This window comes from Manis javanica, chromosome 2 (assembly GCF_040802235.1).
Source record: "Manis javanica isolate MJ-LG chromosome 2, MJ_LKY, whole genome shotgun sequence".
Lineage (NCBI taxonomy): Eukaryota > Metazoa > Chordata > Mammalia > Pholidota > Manidae > Manis > Manis javanica.
This window is the reverse complement of record NC_133157.1, coordinates 72,230,651-72,255,530: the sequence shown is the minus strand read 5'-3', so window position 1 is coordinate 72,255,530 and position 24,880 is coordinate 72,230,651. Positions and strand designations below refer to the sequence as shown.

At 36.8% G+C, this 24,880-nt stretch overlaps 1 long non-coding RNA gene across 4 annotated transcripts in view; it reads left to right on the top strand.

Annotated features, from left to right (window-relative positions):
• The window catches only part of LOC118967049 (uncharacterized), a 66,240-nt gene that overhangs the window by 5,411 nt on the left and 35,949 nt on the right, over window positions 1-24,880 (top strand). For 3 of the 4 annotated variants that reach the window (XR_005053823.2, XR_005053824.2, XR_012127759.1), the window contains exon 2: window positions 17,486-17,566. The exons of the other annotated variant lie outside the window; for it this stretch is intronic. This is a non-coding gene — a long non-coding RNA (uncharacterized lncRNA). The remainder of the gene's footprint in view (window positions 1-17,485; window positions 17,567-24,880) is intronic. 4 annotated transcript variants of the gene reach the window in all.

The following is a 24,880-nucleotide window of genomic DNA, read 5'->3' as shown; positions in this document are numbered from 1 at the left end:
AGAGAGAGATCTTTCCGAGCCTTTGAGCCTCAGACAAATAAACCTCTGAGTCTGAAAACCCATAGGCTTTGCTTTTCTGTGAACAGCACTGAATATGCCCAATGAAGAATTTATGGCCCATGATGTGAGCCTGCTTCTTTGATAAGGGACCTAAATTTAATTTGCAAACATGTGGCTGTGACCTCCCTGAGCCAATGGCTGGAGACGCAGCGACGTGTGTGGGCCAGCTGTGGAATCTGGCTAAGCTCCTAATTGAAGTAATCTCCCTTCTCTAAAAATTCTTTAAGTACTGGATGAGTTGTGTGTAAGTAGAAGTTGCATGGGGAGGAGGCTGGGGAGTTGTTAACAAAACACAACAGATGAGCTCATGAAACTTTAACAAGCTGTGGAGGATCATTCCACGTGTGGGGTTTGCAGGCTATTCATGGTCCTCTGGTAAAAATACAAGCTTATGGAAAGGACAAGATTTGCAAACCAATTTTAGTTTCGGAGAGGGAAGGGCATAAGATGCATAGCCTTGCAATCCAGATCACTCTGAAGGTCCACCCAAGAAAACACTCAGGCTGGCTGACTTGACAAAACTGACTAGACATGCCATATTCAACCATGAGCACCACACACGTGGACACAATTTACTGTAAAATCCAGGGATTTTCCAAGAGCATATGGCTCTTAGGTGGCTGTCCAGTTCCTAAACTTTTACCTGGACTTTCCTGGAATGTTTGTTTTATATCCACATACACAATCCCAGGCAAAGGCAAATGCAACATTTAGAGATGCCAATATGGAATGTCATTGGCAATTTCTGAGTTTATACTCCAAGTATGACAGGATATATGAGTTCAGTCACAGAATTAAAGACCCATATTCTCATTTGGTCAAATCTTTGACCTGATTTTCCCATCAAGGAAATATTTGCCTAAGACAAATCCTGTTTTATGCAATTCCGTGGTATCAACAATGTTGACTCCATGACACAGCATTAAAAATTTTGTTGATGGAGTATATTATAGAGTAGTTCTATATTTCTGTAAGAGAGTGTTCCCATAATAAAAATGTTTTTAAACAGAAAACTAGAGGGTTATATTTCTTACAGAAAAATGCCTGTGATCTTTTGTGTATTTGCCCATTAAATTTTATCTAAATTCACTAATTGAATTGGTAAAACACCATCATGCCTTTCTTTAAGCATATTCAAATAGCATGGAATGAGTTATTTTAAAACAAAAGTCCTCATAGTCCTTTACAGAGCTTTATAAAATTTTCATTGTCTGGATGTTCTTCATCCTGAAATATTTTTTCCAGAATGACCTTAACCTTCCCCTATTAACTATTTGATCTTGGAAGTCACTTAGCCCCCAGATCTGTTTTCTCATCTCTATATGGGGAAGTATTCCAAATGGTTCTAAATTCTCTTTTAGTCATAAATGTTCTTGAATAATATAATCCCATGGTCCCAAGTCATTCTATATAAATTTTCTCATAACATTGCATTTAATTGTATATTGCACTGTAGCAAATAATTTATTGTGTGTATATTGCACTGTAGCAAATAATTTACAGGCCCAGAAAAATTGATGGAACATTTAGTGACTAATTTTTGTCCCAGAAGTCTCTAAGTATAGGGAAAAGTAATAAAACAATTTTTAAAAACTTAATGCATTAGCATAATAGATTTTATGAGCAAAGTTAAGGAAAAAAGTAATGATGGAATTATTATCCTTATTCAAGAGAGCAGTAAATTCATGCACAGACTGCTACACAATTTGAGCAAATACGTTAGCACTAGAAGAACCAGGCCAGAACACTGAGCCCCTGCTATGCTACAGGCAACAGGTTAGGTATTTTTCCACATATATTATCTCAACAATTCTCTAGGACATGCATTTTTATCTCCATTTTTAATGATGAGATAACCAAGATCACAGAGACTGTGGTATCTGCTGCTTCAAAATAGTCTGATACTTTCAAGTATGGAATTGAAACAGGAATTACTTGCTTAGGCTGCAAGTAATGGAATATCCGATTGATGGTGACTTAATCAAATAGTGTTTCACATTTCTTAAATAACAAGAAGTCTAAGATTAAGTAATTCATGGATTTGCTCAACAGCTCAATGCTGAATCTGCTTCCCTGTTTCTTGTCACCTGACCCTCATGGTCACAAGGTGGCTGCAGATCTAGATCACTCAGAAGTAGTATAAGAACAAAGACTCAAAATCCTATGAGTGCAAGTATATGTGTGTGGAAGCTAAATGACACTGACATAATTAATAACCTAAAAATATCAAAACGTAGAAGTTTCTGGAGAAACAGACACATTGTATCGCAAAAAGGCAACTACTGAAGCCAAAAGTAGGTACAGGACCACTTGAAAATATAGTCACCACAATGTGACCCATTTAGAGCCTTCACACGTGAATGACCTGCACACACATCCAGTGGAGACCAGCTTAGTGCAAACAAACAAGATACTCTTTTTCCCAAGGGAAGTCACTTTAAAGACATAAATGTAGTTCTGTGACATGATGGGCTCTCCCTTCAACATCTCATAGATGAGATTTACCACCTATTCATGCTGGTAATAAATGCTAATTCTGTGAATTTGTGTTCATAATCAGTTAAAAACAACAAAAGTTTACAGCAGTGCACCATGTCACCCATGACTTGTCTGTTAAGGCTCGGGCATTCCTCTTACACAATATACATGTGGGCCAGGACTGCAGAGCTCTGCACCCTGCCTCTCTGATACATGATGCCATGTTTCCCATCCCTAGCAAACCATGCTGTAAAATCTATTTTCTGAAACCACCAAGCATCTTTCCCCAGGATTATCCTTTTTTTCTTCTTCATCATCTCCTCTCCCATATTAAAATTTCCTCTTTACCTTCTTTACCTTATACCTAGTGAAGGAAAAAAACTCTTCACCAGCTTGTAGAATCTATATTATAAGTTACAGGCATACCAAATCTCTGGGAAGAAGTGTTTCTTTACTTATATTCTGCTCAAGTATTTGCAGGTGCCCCAGGAATTCATACCCCCAGCACATTTGGAGAATTAATTCCTTCTGGCCTTTCTGCTTCATGTTGTGCAAGTGGGTGATGTAGAGTTGCTCATAGCACGTCATTTCCAAAAGGATTTGGCATACAGAGAGGGAAATTTCAAATACTGAATCTCATACAGTCGTTGTCCCGTTATATGGGAAAAGCACCATCAACATATATACTTCAACAATAAACAATCACCTATGATTCCTGTGTACCTTTCAAATTTTTAAATTTTTAATAGGAATCTTCATCTTAAAACACTGGGTGAAAATGGGAGGCCAAAAATAAATAATCTGTTTGATAACACCATTACTGTCAAACCATGACCTTAGAAAACAGGATCAGGATATATTTACAGTCCCACTTTGTACGTGCTGCAGTGTGTAAAGAGCAGCAAACTAGATGCAAAGACTGGACGTTAAGGACCCTTTCAACCTTTCTGAGGGATGAATATGTGACTAAGCAAGACATGGTGGTCAGATTTGGGCTTTTGTGTATTTTCCTCTTTCCATGAGACTTTATCTAGTAATGGCACTATCCCAAGCACACAAAGCAATAGGCTGCTGCCCTCACCAGCAGCCGTGTCCCAATGGCATATGAGGATATGCTTGAGAAAAAGACAGAAAGGTCAGTGGGGCCTCTCCAAATGCAGGTGTAGTCTCAGACCTAACATTGTGGGTGGACCTTTCACAAATCACTTTTCCTCCCTAGATCTGTTCTCTCTTCCATAAAATGAGGAAGTTCTAAAAGTCAGTATTAGAGCATCTCTGAGTTTGCTTCCAACTCCAAAATACTAGAGCTCAGCATTATGTGCTCTAAAATCTAACCAGTGCATCTACAGGAGGGAGAGAGGAAATAAAACATTTGGCCACTTATTTTCATGCATCTTCTTGATCTCCCATTGTGATGTTTTTGAGCTTCACATTAGCACTGAAAATTACATCTATGGATGACAAGGTAGAGTTTTCTTCTCCTCTAATCCCTTTCTTTCCTTCCTATTCTTCCCATCCCCCCCACTTGCTGACATTCATATCTCTTCTCACAAAAGGGGTCCTTGGGTGTATGGAGGAAAGCAAAACAGCATCTGATTCTGGAAACATATCAAAGTTATGCCCAGATAAAGCGTGGTTAATATTACAGAGAGAACACTTCTTTTTTCTTATAGATGGAGGACCATGTAAAGGTTTTACATCCTTTACGTGGAACTGAATGAACATGTTACCTTCCCACCAGCTCAGAGTTCTCCAGACTTTCTCAATCCAAGACACTTTAAATGTTAACCGAGGCCAAAATAAATACCTAATAGTCCCATTTATAAAGTTATTAAATCCAAACCCTTAATAAGTACTTTAGGCCTAACAACTTAGAACAGCTTGAAAAATACTATGCATGAATTGAAAGGAAATTATATTTTTATTTTATTATTAAAATACAACAATCACTTAACTAATGGGATATGTGTGCCTGTTGGGCACCACACAACTTAAACCTTGGAATTAGATTGTACATTATCTACCACCCTGATTTCCCATCGCACAGCAATTTTCAAGGGTACTGGCTTCATCATATCAACCACCAAAAACCCAGCTTTGCTAAGACAAGACTTCATTAAAAGCAATATAGTACTTGATGTTAAAACTAGTTCACATGGTGTCCAACTGAGGTCGAGCTGTTTTCCTCAAAAACAAAACATCCATGGCGATGGTGCCCCTTTGAATTTATTGCTGTGTCCCGGGGCACCTTGACAGAGTTTGGAGCCCACAGTCCTAGCTCCTTTCAGAGGAAAAGAGTTGTAATTAGAATCAATCTGGAAAATTCCAATCTGGAAAACCAACAGGAGGAAATACTGGTTTATATTTCTTCTGCATTTGAAAACATTACTGGTGTTTCATTTACAAGTTCTTGAGACAGGGTGTTTGTTTTTTGTTTGTTTGGGCTTTTTAAATCTGGTTACATCATTTTGATCACAATGGGTAAAAATATGGACAAGATCATAGGATGAAAGAGGGAAGGAAACCAAAGAGAGACAAGGGACTCTTAATTGCCCATCCAAATGGACTTTACGAACAGATAGTGGACTTGGTGGGAAAAGTAAAGTAAAATAGTCCAAGTTACTATGCCTCAGATATTATGGACATAAGAGTTTACATGTTGTCTTGCCAATGGGTTTCAGCCCTGGGCAAGTTCGCTATGGATTCAATGTGGCCAAAGAAATTGACAGCAAAATGTTCTTTGGGGTGAAAGGGTTTATTGCCCGGCTTGTTCTCCAGTGGTAGGTCGAGCACTAGCGTCTCTGCTTCCCCCCAGAGCAATGGGCTGAGCCCTTTATATAGCGCAATAATAGCTCATTGACTAAAGATGTGGAAGCGGTAGCCCAGCAACAGGTCAGTTACATCATCAGGTGGTTTAAGTTCAGTGAGGATCCTGGGCATAAGGAACCCCAACTTCCCCACACATGTGTATCTGTCTCCCTCACTAGATTAAGACCAAGCAAAAGGTTTTATTCATTTCACTGTGTCTCTAAATACCTAATTCAATACATATTGCTGTATTGAATTCCCTTACCTGGAACACTGAACTTAATTCTAATTCTAATAGAATGTGCTGATTAATTTTTTCTGATTAATTTTACACCTCTAGAGTTAGGGCTTCTTAGAATTCAATATACAGATTAATGGAGAGTATGAAGGTTTTTCTGTTTCTGTTGCTCTACTGCTCGGTAGGATCCCTTTCTGTCCCTGATGGAAAGCTGAAAAGAGGATTGAATTTATGATTTATTTTGTATTTCAGACTAAATACCTAAAGGGAAAACATGGATGGCAATGCATGAAGTCCAAAAGGGTACTCTCACTTCTTCTACCCCCAAAAATGACATTTGTGAGGTTGATTCTATGGCTTTTTACTATGTGTTAAAGCACATGAGAGAACTGCTCCCTAACTTCTGTTAGCTCTGATTTACCAGTCTAATCAAAATGCCAACTGTGTCTGTATCATCATTTGCCAGGAAAACATATGTCAAAACCACTGTTGCCAGGGAGATCAAAAGGATGTGGGGCTCTTTTTAAAAAGAAAAAAAAAAGTCTGTTGATAAAAGAGCTACAGATTAGAATGAAATTAAGTAACTGAATGTGGAGTGAAATGACTGGTTTCTATTTCTTTTGCATTTGGAAACATTATCACTGTTTCATGTACAAGTTCTTGAGAGAGGGTGTTTGTTTTTTGTGTGTTTGTTCACATTTTGTTCATAGTCCCAGGGTTAATCATACTTTGCATTTGCCTCTCTCATCTTTCATCAGAAAACTGCTGAGCCACTGATAATCTGTGTGGCCACATTCTTCCCCGTGGTTGCACACATGATGTGCAAGCCAGCTCCCTTAAAATCGAAGGGATAAAAGAATGCAGACTCCTACAATTGGCAATCTAGACAACCCAGTGAGAAGGACACCTGACAGTGCAATTACTTCCCAGGCAAGGAAAGAATGGGATGGGATCAAATTTCTCAAACGGTAAGGAAAGTGAGCACTTAGCATGGGCCTAGAAACATGCTACAGGCTTTTCCAATTATCTCATTTAAAAGAAGAAACTCAGGTCATCAGAGCCAAGATAACTTGCCCTTGATCAGCTAGCTGCAGGGTAGAACCAAGATGTAAATTATGGGTCAGTCATCAAGTCAATACTCTGTCACCACACAATTTTTTGACATAAAACTCAACTGTCCCCAGTGAAAAAATGGAGAAACAGTGCTGAGTTGGGGATGGGGCAGGGGTGGGGGGTACAGGTTGCCAGATGCAATAACCCCAATTCCCTTTTCAACTTGAAGTCAGGAAAGTTCTTTCAGCATCACCCCACCTGTGGCTGGAGACAGCTGGCCTAGGGAGAAGGTCCGGCACAGCAGCACAGACTGACAACTGAGAGCTAAGGCCAGTTAGGGGTCAGTCACAACACAGCTGGCGGCAAATGCATTTCCAACTGAGCATCCCCACCTCCTCCCATAAATCTGATTCCCCTTGTCATTTCCATTGTAAGCACACACACATCTCTTCCCTGCATGATTTTCAAGATTTGTTAACTTTACCTTATTAACTTTTTTATTGGCTAAAATTTGGCTTGATCAGCTTCATATTTTCTTCCTGTTTTCAGTCAGAACTAAAAATATTTTAAATTGGACAAAGCAGCCAGTTGTTCCTCAAAATGTGTTTTGAACAAAACAGTCCTGCACACACCAAGTCCACAGATACTCTTTTAAAGTATTAAATATTTAATGGCAGAGAAGCAACAACTAAGCAGAGAACAGATCCCAGAGAGCAGCTCTTATCTGAACCTACGAAGCTCCAAAGCAGATACACTGTCAGAGAAGCCCTGGAAATGAAAGTCTGTGTTTTGTCAACTATCTTAGGACAGAGATGCCAAGAAGCAGAAACAATGATGGAGTAAGGCATCAGAGATTTATTTAGGGTGTATTTTTTATGGATAAACTGCAAAAGAATGAGGGAAATGGGATAGGGAAGGGGAAGCAGCCTTGGCCCCAGATGGGCTGCAGATTGAATTGCAGAGTTGCTCTCTCTTAAAGTAAGGGACCAAGCTTGGTCTGCCCCTATCAGTCAATCGCTGACTGCTGGAGGCACTGGGGAGGAGGCTGGACATTTCCAGGCATCTCTGAAATCAGCTCCAACAGCCAAGGGCAATGTTCTGGGGAAGTCAGTCTGTTTATGCTGTTAACAACAGGGCAAGAGGTGCACCAGCTGGGAAAGAGGATCTGAGTGGACAGCGAGAGCATCTCCTCTGGCATCCCAAACCCAGTATGGTTTTCTGGGAACTTAGAAATGCAAATTCCCACTCCCCACTTCAGACCCCCTGTATCAGAAACACAAAGGAGGGAGAAGGGATCTGTTTAAACACACCCTCCAGGTGATACTGTCGCCCTCTCAAGTTTGGGGACCACTTCCCACCAAGTGTTATGTTATCACAACACTATTCACTAAAAAACTTCAGTTAATGCGAGGCGCATTGAAACCAGGAATCCCGAGTTCAAAATATTCTTATCCATGTATCTACAAAAGACAACCCCACACACATTTCCACTTTCAGTTATTTTCTCTGCTTTCCCCCTAACTTTCTGGGCTCTTCCCATGACTTGAGGGATCTATGCAATCTCTTCCCTGGAGTATTTTTAAGAAGCCCTAATTAGTCACATACACTCACAGGTCATTGACTGACTGCACCTGTCCCCAAAGGAAGGTCTTGTAGCCCAATAAAGAATTTTTGTTGCATTACATCCTCCTTTCTGAAATAAAATCTGTGAACACTAAGTTGACATTCTGCAGTCATTTTGCTCTTAGTAAATCTTATTGTTCTCTTAATTAAGCAAGGTGAAAAATTTAGGCATCCTACAATCAAATATCTCTGTTGCAAGAAGTTATGACTTCAGACAGAAGTCTAGGTTCTGTCTAGAACTAGCTAGGTTCATCATTTCTCATTTATGGTGGGAGAAGTGGTTTGGAGGACTTGTTTTTTTGCACAAACTTTCCTGTTAACTTTTTCTTGTCACCATTAAAAATGAATATTCAGACACTATCTTAAATACTGGAAAATATTATAAATACTGGTTTAAAGAATCTGCTTTTCAGGATTACTGGTTTTATATTGATGCTACTTTCATGAGCTATTTCAAACATAAAAAGAATAACATCTGTAAACTCACCATACAGATTTTTAAGTTATTCATATTTTGTCATATTTTCTTCAGACTTTTCTTTTCAAAAAGAGAAGACAAAGCTTTACAGACACTGTCAAATTTTCTTGACTTGGTTGGAAGACATATAAGTATCAATTGCATAACCACTAGATTTATTACCTGGCTACAGATAATTTTGCTCTATTTTTGTATTATATTTTGCAGTAAAAATATTTTAAAAGATATGTCTTATCTCATTAAGGTATCCTATATATAAAAATGTAAGGTATGAGATATATACATTAATACAATTCAAGTTATAAAAGAGAATAGAAGTATGTGTTTAAAATTTAAGAAAAACAATTCAAAAGAGTTTAAAATTGAAGAAACTGAAGATTAGAAAGTTAATAATAATTAAGCAACAAAAGAGCTAAAACAGAAGTTTTGTATTGTGGGGAGTAAGGAAGGCTTCTTAAGAAAATTATGAAAATTCAAAACTCTAAAGAAAATTTAAAAATTAAGAGCATCAGGATATCTAACTATGGCACAGGTTTGTTTGACTATGATACAGCAAACTGACTTTGCAAGTAAGCAGATTAGGAGACAATACTCTCAACGTATCAGAAAAATAATCTCACAAAACAATATAAAAAAGATAGATAATACTCCCTCCATTCCCTCCAAGAAATTTTCTCATAAAAAAATTCTAGTGACTAATATAGGACTCCTAAAAAAAAAAAAAAACAGATTGCATAGGGTATGAAGTAGCAATGCTTTTAGGTTAAAGAGATATATCTGGCATAAATATATGCATATATTCATAAACATAAGTATATACATTATAACATAGTGTATTAGTTTTCTATTACTACATAAAATTATCCCAAAATTTAGCAGCTCAAAATGACATTTATTATCTCACACAGATTATTGGTATTATTTAATCATTGTACTTCTCTTAACTAACATTTTAATCCCATGTACATTTATCTTCTGGCATTAATTTATAAGTTAATGATAAAACATATTCTACATAATTTAAGACATGAAAGTAGAACATAACTATTTTTCTGCATGTCCCTTACTTTCTTCTCAGAGAAGCCAACAGCTAACATTACTCCATGGTGAAAAGCTGAAAAGCCTGTTCTCTAAAATCAGGCACAAGATAAGGATGTCCACTCTCACTGTTTCTTTTTGACAAAGTATTAGAATTCCTAGCCACAGCAATCAGGTAAGAAAAGAAAATAAAAGCATCCCATTTGGAAAGGAAGAAATAAAACTGTCACCATATGCAGATGACATGATATTATATGTCATTATATATAGAAAACCTTAAGCCACTGTTAGAACGAACATACAAATTTGCTAAAGTTGTAGAATACAAAACGAATACACAAAAACCTGTTGCATTTCTATACAGTAACAACAAACTATCAGAAAGAGATGTTAGGTACACAATCTCATTTACAATGCATCAAAAAGAATAAAATACCTAGGAATAAATTTAACCAAGAAGGTGGGAGACCTGTATACTGAAATTATATGGCATTGATGAAAGAAATTGAAGAAGACACAAATAAATGGAAAGATAGTCCATTTCATGGACTGAAAGAATTAATATTGTTCAAATGGCCTTACTTTCAAAAGCAGTCTATAGATTCAAGGTAATTCTCATCAAAATTCCAACAGTATTTTTCACAGAAATAGAACAAATGACCCCAAATTTGTATAGAACCACAAAGACCCCAAATAACCAAAGCAATCTTGAAAAAGAAGAACAAAGCTAGAGGCAGTACTCTACCTGACTTCAAACTATGTTACAAAGCTATAGCAATCAAAACGGTATGGTACTGGCATAAAACCAGATACACAGATCAGTGGAATAGAATAGAAACCCCAGAAATAAATACATCCAAATATGGTCAATTAATTTACAACAAAGGAACCAAGAATATACAGTGTGGAAAGGACAGTCTCTTCAAAAAATGGTACTGGGAATGTGGACAGCCACATACAGAATGAAATGACTACTATCTTACTCCATACACAAAAATTAACTCTAAATGGGTTAAAAGACTTGACTGTAAGACCTGAAACTGTAAGATCTCTAGAAGAAAGCATAGACCATAAGCTCCTTGATATCAATCTTGGAGATGATTTGTTGAATCTGAAACAAAGCAAAAACAACAAAAGCAAAAATAAACAAGTGAGACATCATCATACTAAAGCTTCTGCCCAGCAAAGGAAATCATCAATAAAATGCAAAGGCAACCTACTGAATGGGAGAAAATATTTTCAAATGATTTATCTAATAAGGGGATAATATTCAAAATACATAAAGAACTCATACAAGTCAATGCAAAAAACAAACTGATTTAAAAGATGTGCAGAGGATCTGAACATACAGGTAAATGCAAAGGTACTCAATGTTATTAAATATCAGGGAAATGCAAATCAAAACCACAATGATATATCACCTCACACTTGTTGGAATGGCTATTATCAAAAGAGTAGGAAAAAACAAGTGTGGGCAAGGATGTGGAAAAAAGGTAACCCTTTTGCACTGTTGATGGGAATGTTAAATGGTACAGCCACCATGAAAACAGTATGGAGGATCCTTAAAAAATTAAAATAGAACTACCATATGCTTCTGCAACTCTACTTCTGAATATTTAACCAAAGAATATGAAAACACTAATTTGAAAAGATATATACACCCCATGGTCACTGCAGCATTACTTTCAATAGCCAACATATGGAAACAACCTAAGTGACCATCAATGGATGAATGCATAGAGAATATGTGGGAATTCACCTGAAGAAAACAAAATCACAAACTCAAAAAGATGTATGCATTCCTATGTTTATCGCATTATTTACAACAGCTAAGATATGGAAGCAATTTAAGTGTCCATCAATAGATGAGTGGATGAAGATGTAGTACATATATTTACAATGAAATGTTACTCAGCCATAGAAAAGAATGAAATATTGCCTTTTGTGACAACATAGATGGACCTAGAAGATATTATGCTAAGTAAAATAAGACAAAGACAAATACTGTATGATTTCACTTATACATGAAATCTCAAAAAAAGAAATGAACAAAGAAAAAACCAAAACAGAAATAGACTCAAACACAGAAAATAGACTGGTGGTTGCCATAGGAGAGGAGGGTGGTGGGGATGGGTGAGACAGGTGAAGGGGGAAAAAGCAGTGAGAATGTTAGACATCTTGAATTGGATGATGGTTTTCAAGAGTGAATATTCATGTCACAATTCATCAAGCAGTAGACTAAGATTTGTGTGTCTTATTGTACATACTCCAATTTTAAAAATTAAAAAATACAGAGTATGTGTTTTATACACACACACACAATGGAATACTACTCAGTCATCAAAACAAGAATGAAATCTTGCCATCTATGACAACATAGATGGATTTTGAGGGCATTATGCTACGTGAAATAAGTCAAAGAAAGACAAACACAGTATGATCTCATTTATACGTGGAATCTAAAAAACAAAACCAAATGAAACAAAAATAAAGCTCAAAGATACAGAGAACAGACTGGTGGTTGCCAGAGTTGGGGGTCGCAGGAGAGTGAGCAAAATGGGTAAAGGGGGTCAAAAGATACAAACTTCCTGTTATAAAATAAATAAGTCATGGGAGATATAATGTACAACACGGCAACTACAATTAATAATACTGTACTACCTATTTGAAAGTTGCTAAGAGAGATCTTAAAAGTCCTCATCACAAGAAAAAAAAACAGCTATGTCTGGGGATAGATGTTAACTAGACTTTTGTAGTAATCATTTCACAATGTTACAAATATCAAATCATTATGTTGTACACTAAAACTAATATAATGTCCTATGCCAATTATATTTCAATTAAAAAAATTTTTTTAAACTGCTTCTAGTACTGTGCTTTACAAATATGATTGTGCTTTCCTCCCAAATCCTGGGAAATAATTATGAAAAAAGATAGCATTTCCTTAATTCTCAGAAAAAAATATTGATTTTAAAAAGCCAGCATTATTTAAAACATGGGAGCAGACTCTAACTATATTTCTGCATATCCTTTACCTTCTTCTCAGAGTAGAAGGTATTATGCTGGGGACAAGGATGGGAAAGAGAAAGATCACAATTTTTTTCTTGCTCATGTATATAAGGGAAGTTAGTTACTAAGCCTCCTCCACTAAGATTACATTCCCAGTTACTGCTACAGCAACATCTGATCTGAAGCCAATGGACAGAACGATATCGTTTTCTGAATAAAAAATAAATATTTTATAAAAACTGAGACCCTAAATGTGTCTAGGTTGAAGAGTTTCTTAAAATAGCTTATTTGCTATTACACAATTTTTGTATATTTTATATAACATTGCTATACTGGTGTATACTGGGCTTCCATGCATTATAACTCTTGAGAATTTTTCAAAGGAACAAGTTTACCTGCCCTTTTTATCAACACTATAGCCTGCTTCTTTTTGGCTTCCCCTGTGTGACCACACCACCAATATGCCTGGTCTCCATGTGGATGGTAACGAATCATTTGTGTTGCTTCTCTCTAGGTGTATTATCTCTGCTTAATTTTTGAAAATTACAACTTTTTAAAATTATTCTTCTGTGCATTCTTTCTAGGGTCTCAAATCCTCCAGATTTGAGGCCTAGCACCCAGAAGGTGCTCAATTAATGTTTATTGAATGAATGAATTGATTGATGAATGTTGACTTTAGATTTATACATACAATTCTTTTCAGGTGCTGATCTCTAGATCACGGGGCTTTAAACCTATGCAATCTTGACATTTGGTAGACCTAATGAGTTCCACTAGAATCCTAATCTTTGAATTAAAGTCATCTAAGCCTGAGTGTCTGTTAACAAAATTGGGAAATAACAACTTCCCCTCCACCAGGATTGTTTAAGTATGAAAATATGGTAACTTTGTGAAAAATTTTAAGAACAGCAATGTTTGTTAAAGTATTAGATTATTATGGTCATCAATCACACAGATATAATTTATATGTATGGTCATCAATAACACAGATACAATTTATATACCATTATAATAAATGTCAAGGATTTTTGGCAATAATAACAGCTCGCTGCAAGAAATATCTAATAAATATACAATGACCTAAGGCTTGGGAATATCATTGCTAGTTCAAAATATAGAATGCCTTCATTGTAATATATTTATAAAGCAACTTGACTTGCAAGTAATGTAACCAGGATTAACTCTCAGAAACCCTCAATTTATCAGCTTTAAACAATCAAGTTAAAAAGAAAAGTGGTAGGCACCACACATGACATTCAATCAATGAACAAGTGTTTGGAGGAATTACATCCTTCAACATACTGTGTATCCAGCTGTAGAAAAGATACTCCGGGCAGGATAATGGACAAGACAGCAGAACAGAGTTCTGCTTATGACTCAGTCATTACCTACCTGAGATGCCTCCTTAACAAGGTGCTTTACACTTCAGTTTCCTCACCTGTGAACTGCAAGTCTTACACTAGATCTGGGTTTCTTCAGCATATTTTGTGGAACTCTTTAAGGACTCAAGGACCATTCCAGAGGGCCAGAGCAGGGTTAGGAGACATCAGAACAGGTAGGACTCAGGGACCTTGGTGTAGGCTTCATTCTGATTACTACTTTGGGATAGTCCATACATTTTTGTTTGAAAATGGACTTCTTTTTTTGTTGTTGTTTGTATCACCAATAACTCAAACTTGTCATGTCCTAAACTGAACTCATCATTTTATTCTCTTCTCCATCAAACAATACCATTCCCCTCTCCCAGACTCCATCTATGGGGCCTCCAAGGTGAGAAGACTCACCATCATCCTAACTCCTCCCTTTTCCTTACCAGATCCTCCCCCCAACATCCAATCAACAACCACTCAGCCACCATGTATTATCTAAAAGGAACCTAAGATACAGAAAGAAGAGACAGAAGCCTAAGGCTCTAGGACCTTTTACTGATCAAAGTCATAAAAATGGAAGTTACAATTATATTTGATGAAAATTCTGGAAACTAGTAATTAAGTACTTTGCTGTTTATCATTCCTCACAGTAAGATAAGGAGGAGAGAATTATAAGATAATTACATTCAATCAAAGAAAAAAAATGGAGGGCACTTTTGGAAAATCAGTGTATGTCTCTATGTTCTCTAATTCTTGATATGATTAGCTACAATTCCTCTTTTTAATGTTTACCACAGTATTCTAAGATAGTCAACTGTTAACCATAAATAATTTTGTTTGTTTGTTTATTGTTTATTTGGCTTCCAAGGACTATAATTTTTAAACTGGAAGTTTATAATGCACACAATGCTTCTCTGTATGGAAAATTAGCTTTATTCTCTTCATCATAGGGTATATTCATATGGGAAACTTTGTTTTCATAATCTACAGAAATATGTTATAAAGAGCTATAATCTATAGAACATATTTGTTGGAGGAAACAATTTTTTCACTATGAACGAATTAACCAACCATGGTGGTAATGAACTCACCTCTCTGCAAATAAATTTATGAGCCTTGTGATAACTAATCCTCCATTGTAATATGCTATGTACTTTCTCTTATTAAACAGAAAGCATTTTTCCTGACTCTGCCCTACAGCTGCAAAAAATAAAAATCCTCAGATCTTATCGAAAAAGTACACTGTTTGATTCTTCCTCAAGTTTGCACAGCAGCTTAAACATACACATGCCTTGTGGACAGAAGACTGTCTAATAAAGAATATAAACTTTCTGTCTTATTTTTTCATACTGTCCCCTTTATTTAGAATGCCCTTCCTCTGACGTTTATACCTGGCAAACTCCTATCAGCCATTAAATTGTGTGTGTGTGTGTGTGTGTGTTTGTTTTCCTTTCTCTCTCTCTCCAGGAAGAACATATTGATATTTCTCTCATGTTCACCTTTCAACTCTGGCACTTGGCAAATCATATATTATTTATTTATATGCCTTTTTATCAGACTAACACAGGGCTTTTATGAAAGATTCCATGTCTTATCATCTTTGTAACCTCAGTGTAAAGTAGAGGAACTAGAGTATGGCAGACATTCAGCCAATAGGTACTGAATTGAAGAAAGTTGGATAATTATGTTGAAGTTAAATTACAGAGAGCTTTGAATTTCAGACAGAAGAATTGACTTGGTGGGGTAGCCTTTGGGGAACTATTATTGAAATGAAAATTCTGTAGGATACTAACTAATCTCCCAAACACCTCCATTGGATCTAACCAGTTTGAGAAATAAACACAAGGTGACTGAAACAAGGTATCCTATTTATGTTCTAAGCACTAGGATCCTTGACAAAACTGGAATGGCTAATGCAGGGCAGATTTATGCCCCAAACTAGGCATGCTAGCCCTTCTCTAAATAGAATTTACCTACCCAGTCCTAAGAGGGGCGGAGAGAGAATTGTTGGAGGGTTGGAGGAAGTACAGACACAGCAAGAAATCTACACCCTAGTGTGTTTACCACATGAGAGAGAAAAAAAGAGATAAGAAAGGATGTCATTTACAGACACACAATGTTTAAGATAAGCAAGAGCCAAGAATTAGGGCTGTGCACGAAGGAACATTTAATATATTATTCCTGCTCGACAGAGAAATTTGGTCCAGTAGGTTTATCTGACTCTTTTCAATTAGGTTATTATTCCATAAAGAAGACTGAGTGATGGATGTTGTTTGCCTGACAACCTAGAAGGCGGAGGGAAAAATCTTCATGAAAAGAATAAAAGAGGAATAAGGGCTCCCTTCTGCTATTAGTACCATCACCCTGGCAGGAGAAACTTCTACAGTAGCACGGTCCAAAAATACTTTCTGCACTAATGATAAGTAATGTTTATTTCATGTCTATGCTGATCCATAATGCAGCCACTAAGCACATATAGCTACTGAGTAACTTAAGTGGCTAGATTGACCGAGAAATTAAATGCTTAACTTTCCTTAATTTTGATTAACTCAAATGTATACAGCCACATATGGCTAATAGTCGAATGCCATTGAACACTGCAGTTCTCCAAGAACCTTTAGGTTATTCTGACTATGGTAAGCAGAAACGAGTGAAGGCAGAGGCATTTAGCTTGGGGAATGGATTAGTAGGATCCACCAACCACTGGGCACTGCCTGTGTGCTGATCCGTTGTTCCTGTTGCTAATTGTTTAACATGGATTAACTAATGTAATCTTCACAACAACCCAGTGAAGTCAATGAGTTTATTACTTCCTTCTTTCACAGATAAGGAAACAGTGCCCGAGATCACAGTTGGCAAATGGCAGAAATGAGATACGAACCTTGGGAGTCTGGCATTGCCTGGAAGGGACACCACCTAGATTGTGGCAGTAATACAAATGCTGGGGGAGATAAAGAAGAGCTAAAGTCAAGATTTTGAAAGAATTAATAGGATACAGCAAATGAGAAAAAATGACAGGCCTAAAATCATATCATTGTCAATGACATTTCTCATTCTGTATTAGGCTCTCAGCGAGATTAAGGTGACATTATGGTCTATTGTCACATCTGAAAAATGCTTTGAGAACAAAGTCCTATTAGAGAACCAAGTCACTCTATCTCCAGAGGAGTAATAGATAATAATCTAATGATAGCACAATAGATAAGACTATTATAAACCAAAGAAAGAGAACATGGAAACAGTGCTCTGTGGAATTCACCATATGTAATGAGATCATTACCTAAAAGTATTTCAAGACTTAAAATAGCAATGTTTGTCTTCATTTATTAGGTAGAATTAGAGGATAAATCTCAAATTTGAAAATGAAAGAGAACCCTAGACAAGATCTTCTCCAATTCCTTCATTTAACAGGTAAAAAGATTGCTAAAAAAGAAATTTTTGAGACAGCTTGATCTCAGACTGGGCATTAGATAAAAATAAGAAATCGTTGGTAATTTTAATATGTACTAAAGTGGTATTGCTAATGTGCTTTTTTTAAGTTATATTTATTACAGTTACTGAAATTTTTATAGATGAAATAATATGATGTCTAGAATGGGGACATGAATTTATGAGGTGCTGGGGAAGTAATATTTGAAATAATGTTGGTAAAATATTGATAATTGATTAAGCCATTTGTTAGAAATATGGGGAGTCATTAAAAGGTCTACTTCTGTGCATGTTTGAAAATTCCATAATAATGTTTTTAATTATAACCTGAAAAGCTGTGAAGAGATGGTTTAAAAATGATACATAAACATAAGAAAAAATATTCAACTTAAATAGAAATGCTAAGATACCACCTAGGGCCTACCTGGTTGGCAAATACTAAAAACTTGGGAATCCAGTCTTTTGGCAGGACTATGGGAAATAGACACTCTTATACATTGCTGATGGTACCACAGGTTAAACTGTTCTCCAAAAAGTATGTTCAAATCCTAAACATCACCCCACAACCCTATGCTTGCAAATGTGATCTTATTTGGAAACAGGGACTTTGCAGGTGTACATAAGTAAAGAAGAGGTCATACTGTCCTTCTAAGAGGGAAACTTGGACACAGGCACACACACATGGAGGAAAGCACAGCATGTGAGACAAAAGCAGAGGTTGGAGTGTAACAACAAGCCGAGGAACACCAAGGACTGCCAGCAACCACCAGGACCTAGAGCAAGAAAAGGAGGGATCCCCTCTTACAGTCTTCAGAGACAGAATGACCCTGCTTACACCTTGGTTTAAGACTTCTCAAAAATTAGTGGGGAACTCCTGGGATGGTTGAGTGAGGAGCTCCACAGACTCACTGCCCAGCAAAACCAAGTAACAGCAGTGTCTGGAAATTGTCCTAAGGGTACACAGCAAACAAAGAAATATTTATTTAAGAAAAACTATGATAACTTGGTAAAAATTGGGAGAGTCTGGGGCATTTAAAGTATGACCTGCTCCCTCTCTTCCTCCCAAGCCCCAGTCCAGCTTGACACTCACAGTGGGCATGGCCAAGGATGCAGGGTTCCCTCGCCCTCAGCTAAAATCAAGACAGAATATCTCACCCATTCTTGGTCATCAGTATTTCCCAGTCCCTCCAACTCTTAATTTAGTGAAAGAAGCTAAATTCCCAGTGAATGCAGCCAAAAGGTCAATAGATTCTCTCCTCAACCCAGCATCCAGGACAGAGAGACCCCACATGCAGCAGGCCAAGAATACAAGGTCCCCAGTGACCCTCCCATCAGCTTATTCCAGGTTCCAAATCAGGGGAAGCAAGCCGACGTCAGAAGCTAATGCCCCATGTAGTTCCCAAAATAGTGACTCAAGATTTTACCCAAAGGGAGAGACAATCCGTAAGAACATAGCTTTCTAAAATTCTCCCCAAAGGAATTGACTTTATTTGAAACAGAGAAGTTCAAGCCTCAGAATGCTCTCAAAAATAATAGCTCCCCTTAATTAAGAGCAACAAACTATAGGCCAGCTAGTTCACCAGAGAGAAACAGCAAAAAGCTAAGAGCTCTCCAGAGGTCAGAATAAACCTCAGAGATGGGCCTCAAAAACTACCCTGCTCAAATTTAATTGGATCAGAGTGTGGAGCAATTTATGCCCCAGGGCATTGTCTAAAAGAATACAGCAATCATCTGGCAATTAGTGCGGCCCAGTAGCTGGCTGTGATAACAAATGAGGCCAGCAGCTTAACAGAGAGATCAGGAAATCAGCCTCAGATTGACTGCGTACACACCCAAGGCTGCACTCCTTGAGGGGCAAACCAAAAGCGTCCCACTTCGGAGAATTTGTGACTCACCAAAATAGTACAGCCAGGTAGTTAAACAAATAAACAAGCAAACAACAAAAACAAGACCCAGAGGCAGTGGACAGTCAATAACTAGAGTTGTTCAGTTTCAACAAAAATTCTGAGACATGCAAAGAAACAGGAAACAGTGACCCATACACAGGAGGAATAAGCAGGCAACAAAAACAGTCTGTAGAAGGCTCAGATATCAAATTTAACCAAGGCATCAAAGTTGCCTTTGTAAATATGTTTGAAGAACAAAAGACAGTTATACTTCAAGCTGTAAAGGAAGCTATGATGAAAATATACTGTTAAATAGCTCAATAAAGAGATAGAAATTATTTTTAAAAATTAAAAGTACCAAATGCAAATTTTGGCATTAAAGATATAATACTGTCATTGAAATGAAAAGTTCATTAAAGGGGCTCAACAGTAGATATGAATGGCAGAAGAAAGAATCAGAAAACCTGAAGATAGATTGATAGAGAATATACAATTTAAAGACAGAGAAAAAAGAATGAAGAAAAATGGACAGAGTTCATGATAAAAATACTCAATAAACAAGGAATAGAAGTAAACTACACCAACGTAATAAAGGCTATCTATGAAAATCTCACAGCTAACATCATACTGAACAGTCAAAGACTGAAATCTTTTCTTCTAAGATCAGAACAAGACAAGGATGCCAGCTTTTCACACCTATAATGTAGTGGAAGTCCTAGCTAGAGCAATTACCAAATAAAAGAAATAAAAGGCATCCAAATTGGAAAGGATGAACTGAAATCATCTCTGTTCACAGATAACATGATCTTATATGTAGAAAACCCTAAATGTTCCACAAAAAATCAGCTGTGTTTCTATACAGTAACAATGAACCACCCAAAAAGGGAATTAAGAAAACTGTTCTATTTACAATGGCATCAAAAAGAATAAATTTGGGAATAAACTTAACCAAGGAGGTGAAAGACTTGTATGCTGGAAACTACACATCACTGCTGAAAGAAGATATAGAAGACACAGATGGAAAGGTATCCCATGCTCATGGACTGGATACCTTACATTGTTAAGATGTCAGTACTACCCAAAGCTATCTACAGAATTAATGCAATCCTCATCAAAATCCCAGTGGTCTTTTTTTTTTTTTGCAGAAATAGAAAAATCCATCCTAAAATTCATATGAGATCACAAGGGACCTCATATAGCCAAAATAATCTTGAAAAAGAGCAAAGTTGGTGGTCTCACAATTCCTGATTTCAAAATTTATCACAAAGCTGCAGCAACCATGTTATTGCCATAAAGATAGAAATAGAGAACAATGGAGAGCCCAGAAAGAAACCCTCATATACACAGTCAAGTGACTTTTGACAAAGGAGGAGAACCATTCAATGGAGAAAGGAGACTCTTTTTCAACAAATGATGCCAAAGAAACTAAATATCCACACACAAAAGAATGAAATTGAGCCCTTACTTTACACCATATGTAAAACTTATCTGAAAATGGATCAAAGACCTATTACTAAATGTAAGACCTAAAACTCTGAGAAGGAAACACAAGGGGAAAAACTTCATAACATTAGATCTGGCAATGATTTCTTGGATATGACAACAAAAGCACAGGCAACAAATGCAAAAGCAGGTAAACTGGAACACATAAAAATTAAAAATATCTGTGTATCAAAGGACAAAATCAACAAGTGAAAGGGCAACCCACACAACAGGAAAAAAAATTTTCAAATCCTGTACCTGATAAGGGGTTCCTACCACTATGCAGAAAGAACTCCTACAACAGGCAACCCAGTTCAGTGCTGGACAGACTTGAATAGACACTTCTCCAAAGGTGAGATACCAATAGCCAACATGAATGTGAAAAGAATTTTAACATCTCTCATTACGGAAAAGCAAATCAAAACCACAATGAGATACCACACCACACCCATTAGAATAGCTACTGTCAAAACACACACACAGAGAGAAAATAGTGTGTGTTACTGACAGATTTGAAGGGACAAATAGACAATTTAGCAGTAAGAGAGACTTCCAGACTCCACTTTCAATCATGGATAGAATATCACAATTTGTAAGCATCAATTTAATAACTGAATCAAGAAAGGATCATTCATGGATAATAAGCCATTGGATGAAATATGTTGGACAATGATTTACTTACATGATCTCAAAGACTGATCCCTATATTAATTATTAACTATCAAAGGGGAAAAAAGTACCTTTTATACAAAAATCTGGTGAACACCACCTCAACCAACTGGTCACACTTAAAAACACCACTGAGACAAACTATTATCATGTGCCTCCTAATGAGATGCAATAAGAAATACGTAATGTCATCTATGTAGTATCTTTGCCCAAAAAGTGATTAGCTTGAATTTACTATTCAGAAAATAGTCAGATTAATTTCAAATTGAAATACTCCACAAAATTACTGGCTTACACTCTTCAAAATTATCAATATTATAAAAGACAAAATACTATTCTAGATTAAAAGAAATGAAAGAGACATGACAACTAAATGCAACATATGATTCCTGTTTAGATTCTAGATAAGTAGGAAAAATCAAGGACATATTTAGAACAGTTGGAAATACTTGAATATAGGTAATACTTCTATATCAATGTTAAATATCTTGACAGATAAGGTAGGTAGTTGTAGAATGTTTTTGGGTGATACATGCCAGCATATGTAGGCATGTTATGTCATTTCTGCACTTATTTTCAAATGGTTGAGAAAAATAATTGTAAACACACATAAATACATATGTATATAAATGATATATAGAGAAATGGAACAAATATGACAAAGTTATCTACTGGTGAAGCTAGAGGATTATATGAGGGTTTGTTGTATTTTTCTGACAAATACAGAAAAACACATCTGAAATTTTTCAATAAAGTAAGAAAGGGAGAGAAGAGGAAATGAAAGTTTAGAAAAGTAGTGACTTTCCCTGAGACTCCAGTGTAAGGGGCAGTGTTAGAATAAATCCTTCTGCCTTCCAGCCCATAAATGCAGCTGCTGTATCACTAAGCTCCCTAAACACCGACATTTTACCTGCTACGGTTCTTTTTACCTGCTATGGTGTGCTCCACATTGTGAAGTTCCATCACAGATTGGCAGAATCAAATAAAATGGCAAATTTGCAAGCTTTCTCATGTTTCCAGTGCAAGCCTAGGAGCTATACTTAAAAATTTCAAGCCTATAAACTTCCAGGCTCAAATATTCTGAATCAGTAAGATAAATGTTGATCTTACAACCCAAGTCCTATAACAAAATGACTCTTTTCATGCCAACTACTAATGTTTCTAAATAGGAATGAGTTGGCCACACAAATGAAGCATGGAGGAATAAAAGGTTTTCTTTAATGTTGAAATTTATATAAGTATCTAAAAATAAATACTAAACAGCAACATGTGAACTCCTGGAGAGAAATCATATCTTATCTCTTCATTCCCATGTAGAACTTGGTACTGAACACTGTTAGATATACAGATCTCATTTCACTATTATTTGATCATGAATCCTATATTTAGCTTCCATTATGTCAAGGTAGAACACAGGTAGATCTGTAATATATGTCATGACATTTTTGTATCATCATGAGCCTGTTTCTCCCATTATACCAGCTTGCCTCTGCCTAGATAAGATTAGGACACAGACATCCATAGGGGGAAGACCTTGAAAAGACACAGAAGGTGAAGGCCATCTATAAACCAAGGAGAGAAGCCTCAGAAAAAACTAGTGCCCACACTTGATCCCAGACTTCCAGCCTCCAGAACTATTAGAAAATAAATTTCTGTGGTTTAAACCACACAGTCTGTGGTGCTTTGGCAGTCCTAGTAAACTAAACCCTCCCCAATCCACAAAAATCTCACCATCTATCAGTGCATGGCTTAATTGGCTCATGCTCCTCTATCCCTGAATTGTTCAATTCTAGCATCACTTTTTCATTATAGTCCTACAGTTCTCTGCTGAGATCATGAGTCCCAAGCCCATGGGATTGGGCATATATGTAATGTGCTATGTATCTATCCAGTAACATTGGATGGGCACCAGAAATTCTTTCTCCCCACCACCAATATTCTCCTCTAGTTCTGGGCTTCCTTCATGGAAAAGCTTAAAAACTGAGTTTAAATTCAAACATTGCCTATGACAGAACAAGTCATTTGGAACATTTTAGCTTGGCTAGAATTAGTCTGTCACAGCATCAGCAAAATACAGCCTGTGGACCAAATTCATCTGCCCATCTGTTTCGTAAATAAAGTTTTATTAGAAACACAGCCACACTCATTCATGTACATATTGTCTATGGCTGATTTCATACCACAATGGCAGAGTTGAGTTGTTGCAAAAGCAACCATATAGCCCACAGAGTCTACTATGTTTATTATTTAGTCCTTTATAGAAAAGATTGCAGATCCCTAGTCTAGAAAAACTCTCATGGTCAGAGGGCAGGGAACTTGTATGAGGATGCATGACACACTGGTGGTATTGCCCCACAAGTAAACAAGCTGAGGATTTCCCTAGGAGGGGAGCAGCAAGGGATCCACTGCAACTGTTAACATTTTGTACCAACTTTTGTGATCTTGTCATCTTCTTAATATAACGTACCTCAGAATGATTTCTTTCTGCCTTTCAACCTTAGTCCTTCCTTCTGCAAAATCAAAATAAAAGTTGTCCGTCCTCTCATACTTTGTACTTTCCAGCCTTACTGTCTGTGCCCACAATATTTCCCCTGCAGAATTACTTACCCTTCAGGCACCATCTTGCTCAGTTCCTTGCCGGAATTCTCCTGAGTGAACTGGGGAACCCCTTAGCACGTTCCTTCTAGTTTGCAAATGCTGACCCCCGTTTTAATGTATATGCACTTTGCTTTAGCACTAGTTTGTGAGCTCTCGAGGGATGGAGGCAAATGTCCTGTTCAACTTGGTGTCTTCTGAAAGGGCTTTGTTGTTTTTCACATAGTAAATGTACTATGAATGTTCAATTTTTGACCACATTTTTACACAGCAACTCAAAAATGCATGTTTCCAATTGCCCAGAGGGTGGTCGATACATATTTAAAAATTAAACTGGAAGAATAGGAAAGTAGTTTAACAAAATAATATTTTTAAATAGTCATATTTTTAGAATACAAGATAATAAAAAAATCCTATGTTTTAGGAAAGGAAATGACCTCTATTCCAACTTACTTTCATTGGAAAATAGAGTGCATGCTCCCTTGTTTAGAAATAGAGTCCAGAAAACTTGTATTTGTGAACTTCTGTGTCCTATCTGTCTTGGTTTGGGTTGTCCAGAAGCAGACCCTGAGGCAAAGTTTTAAGTGCCAATGGATTACTAGGGAAATAATGGGGAAATAGGGAGTTGGGAAATGAAGCAAGGGAAGAATGGAGAGCAGCTAAT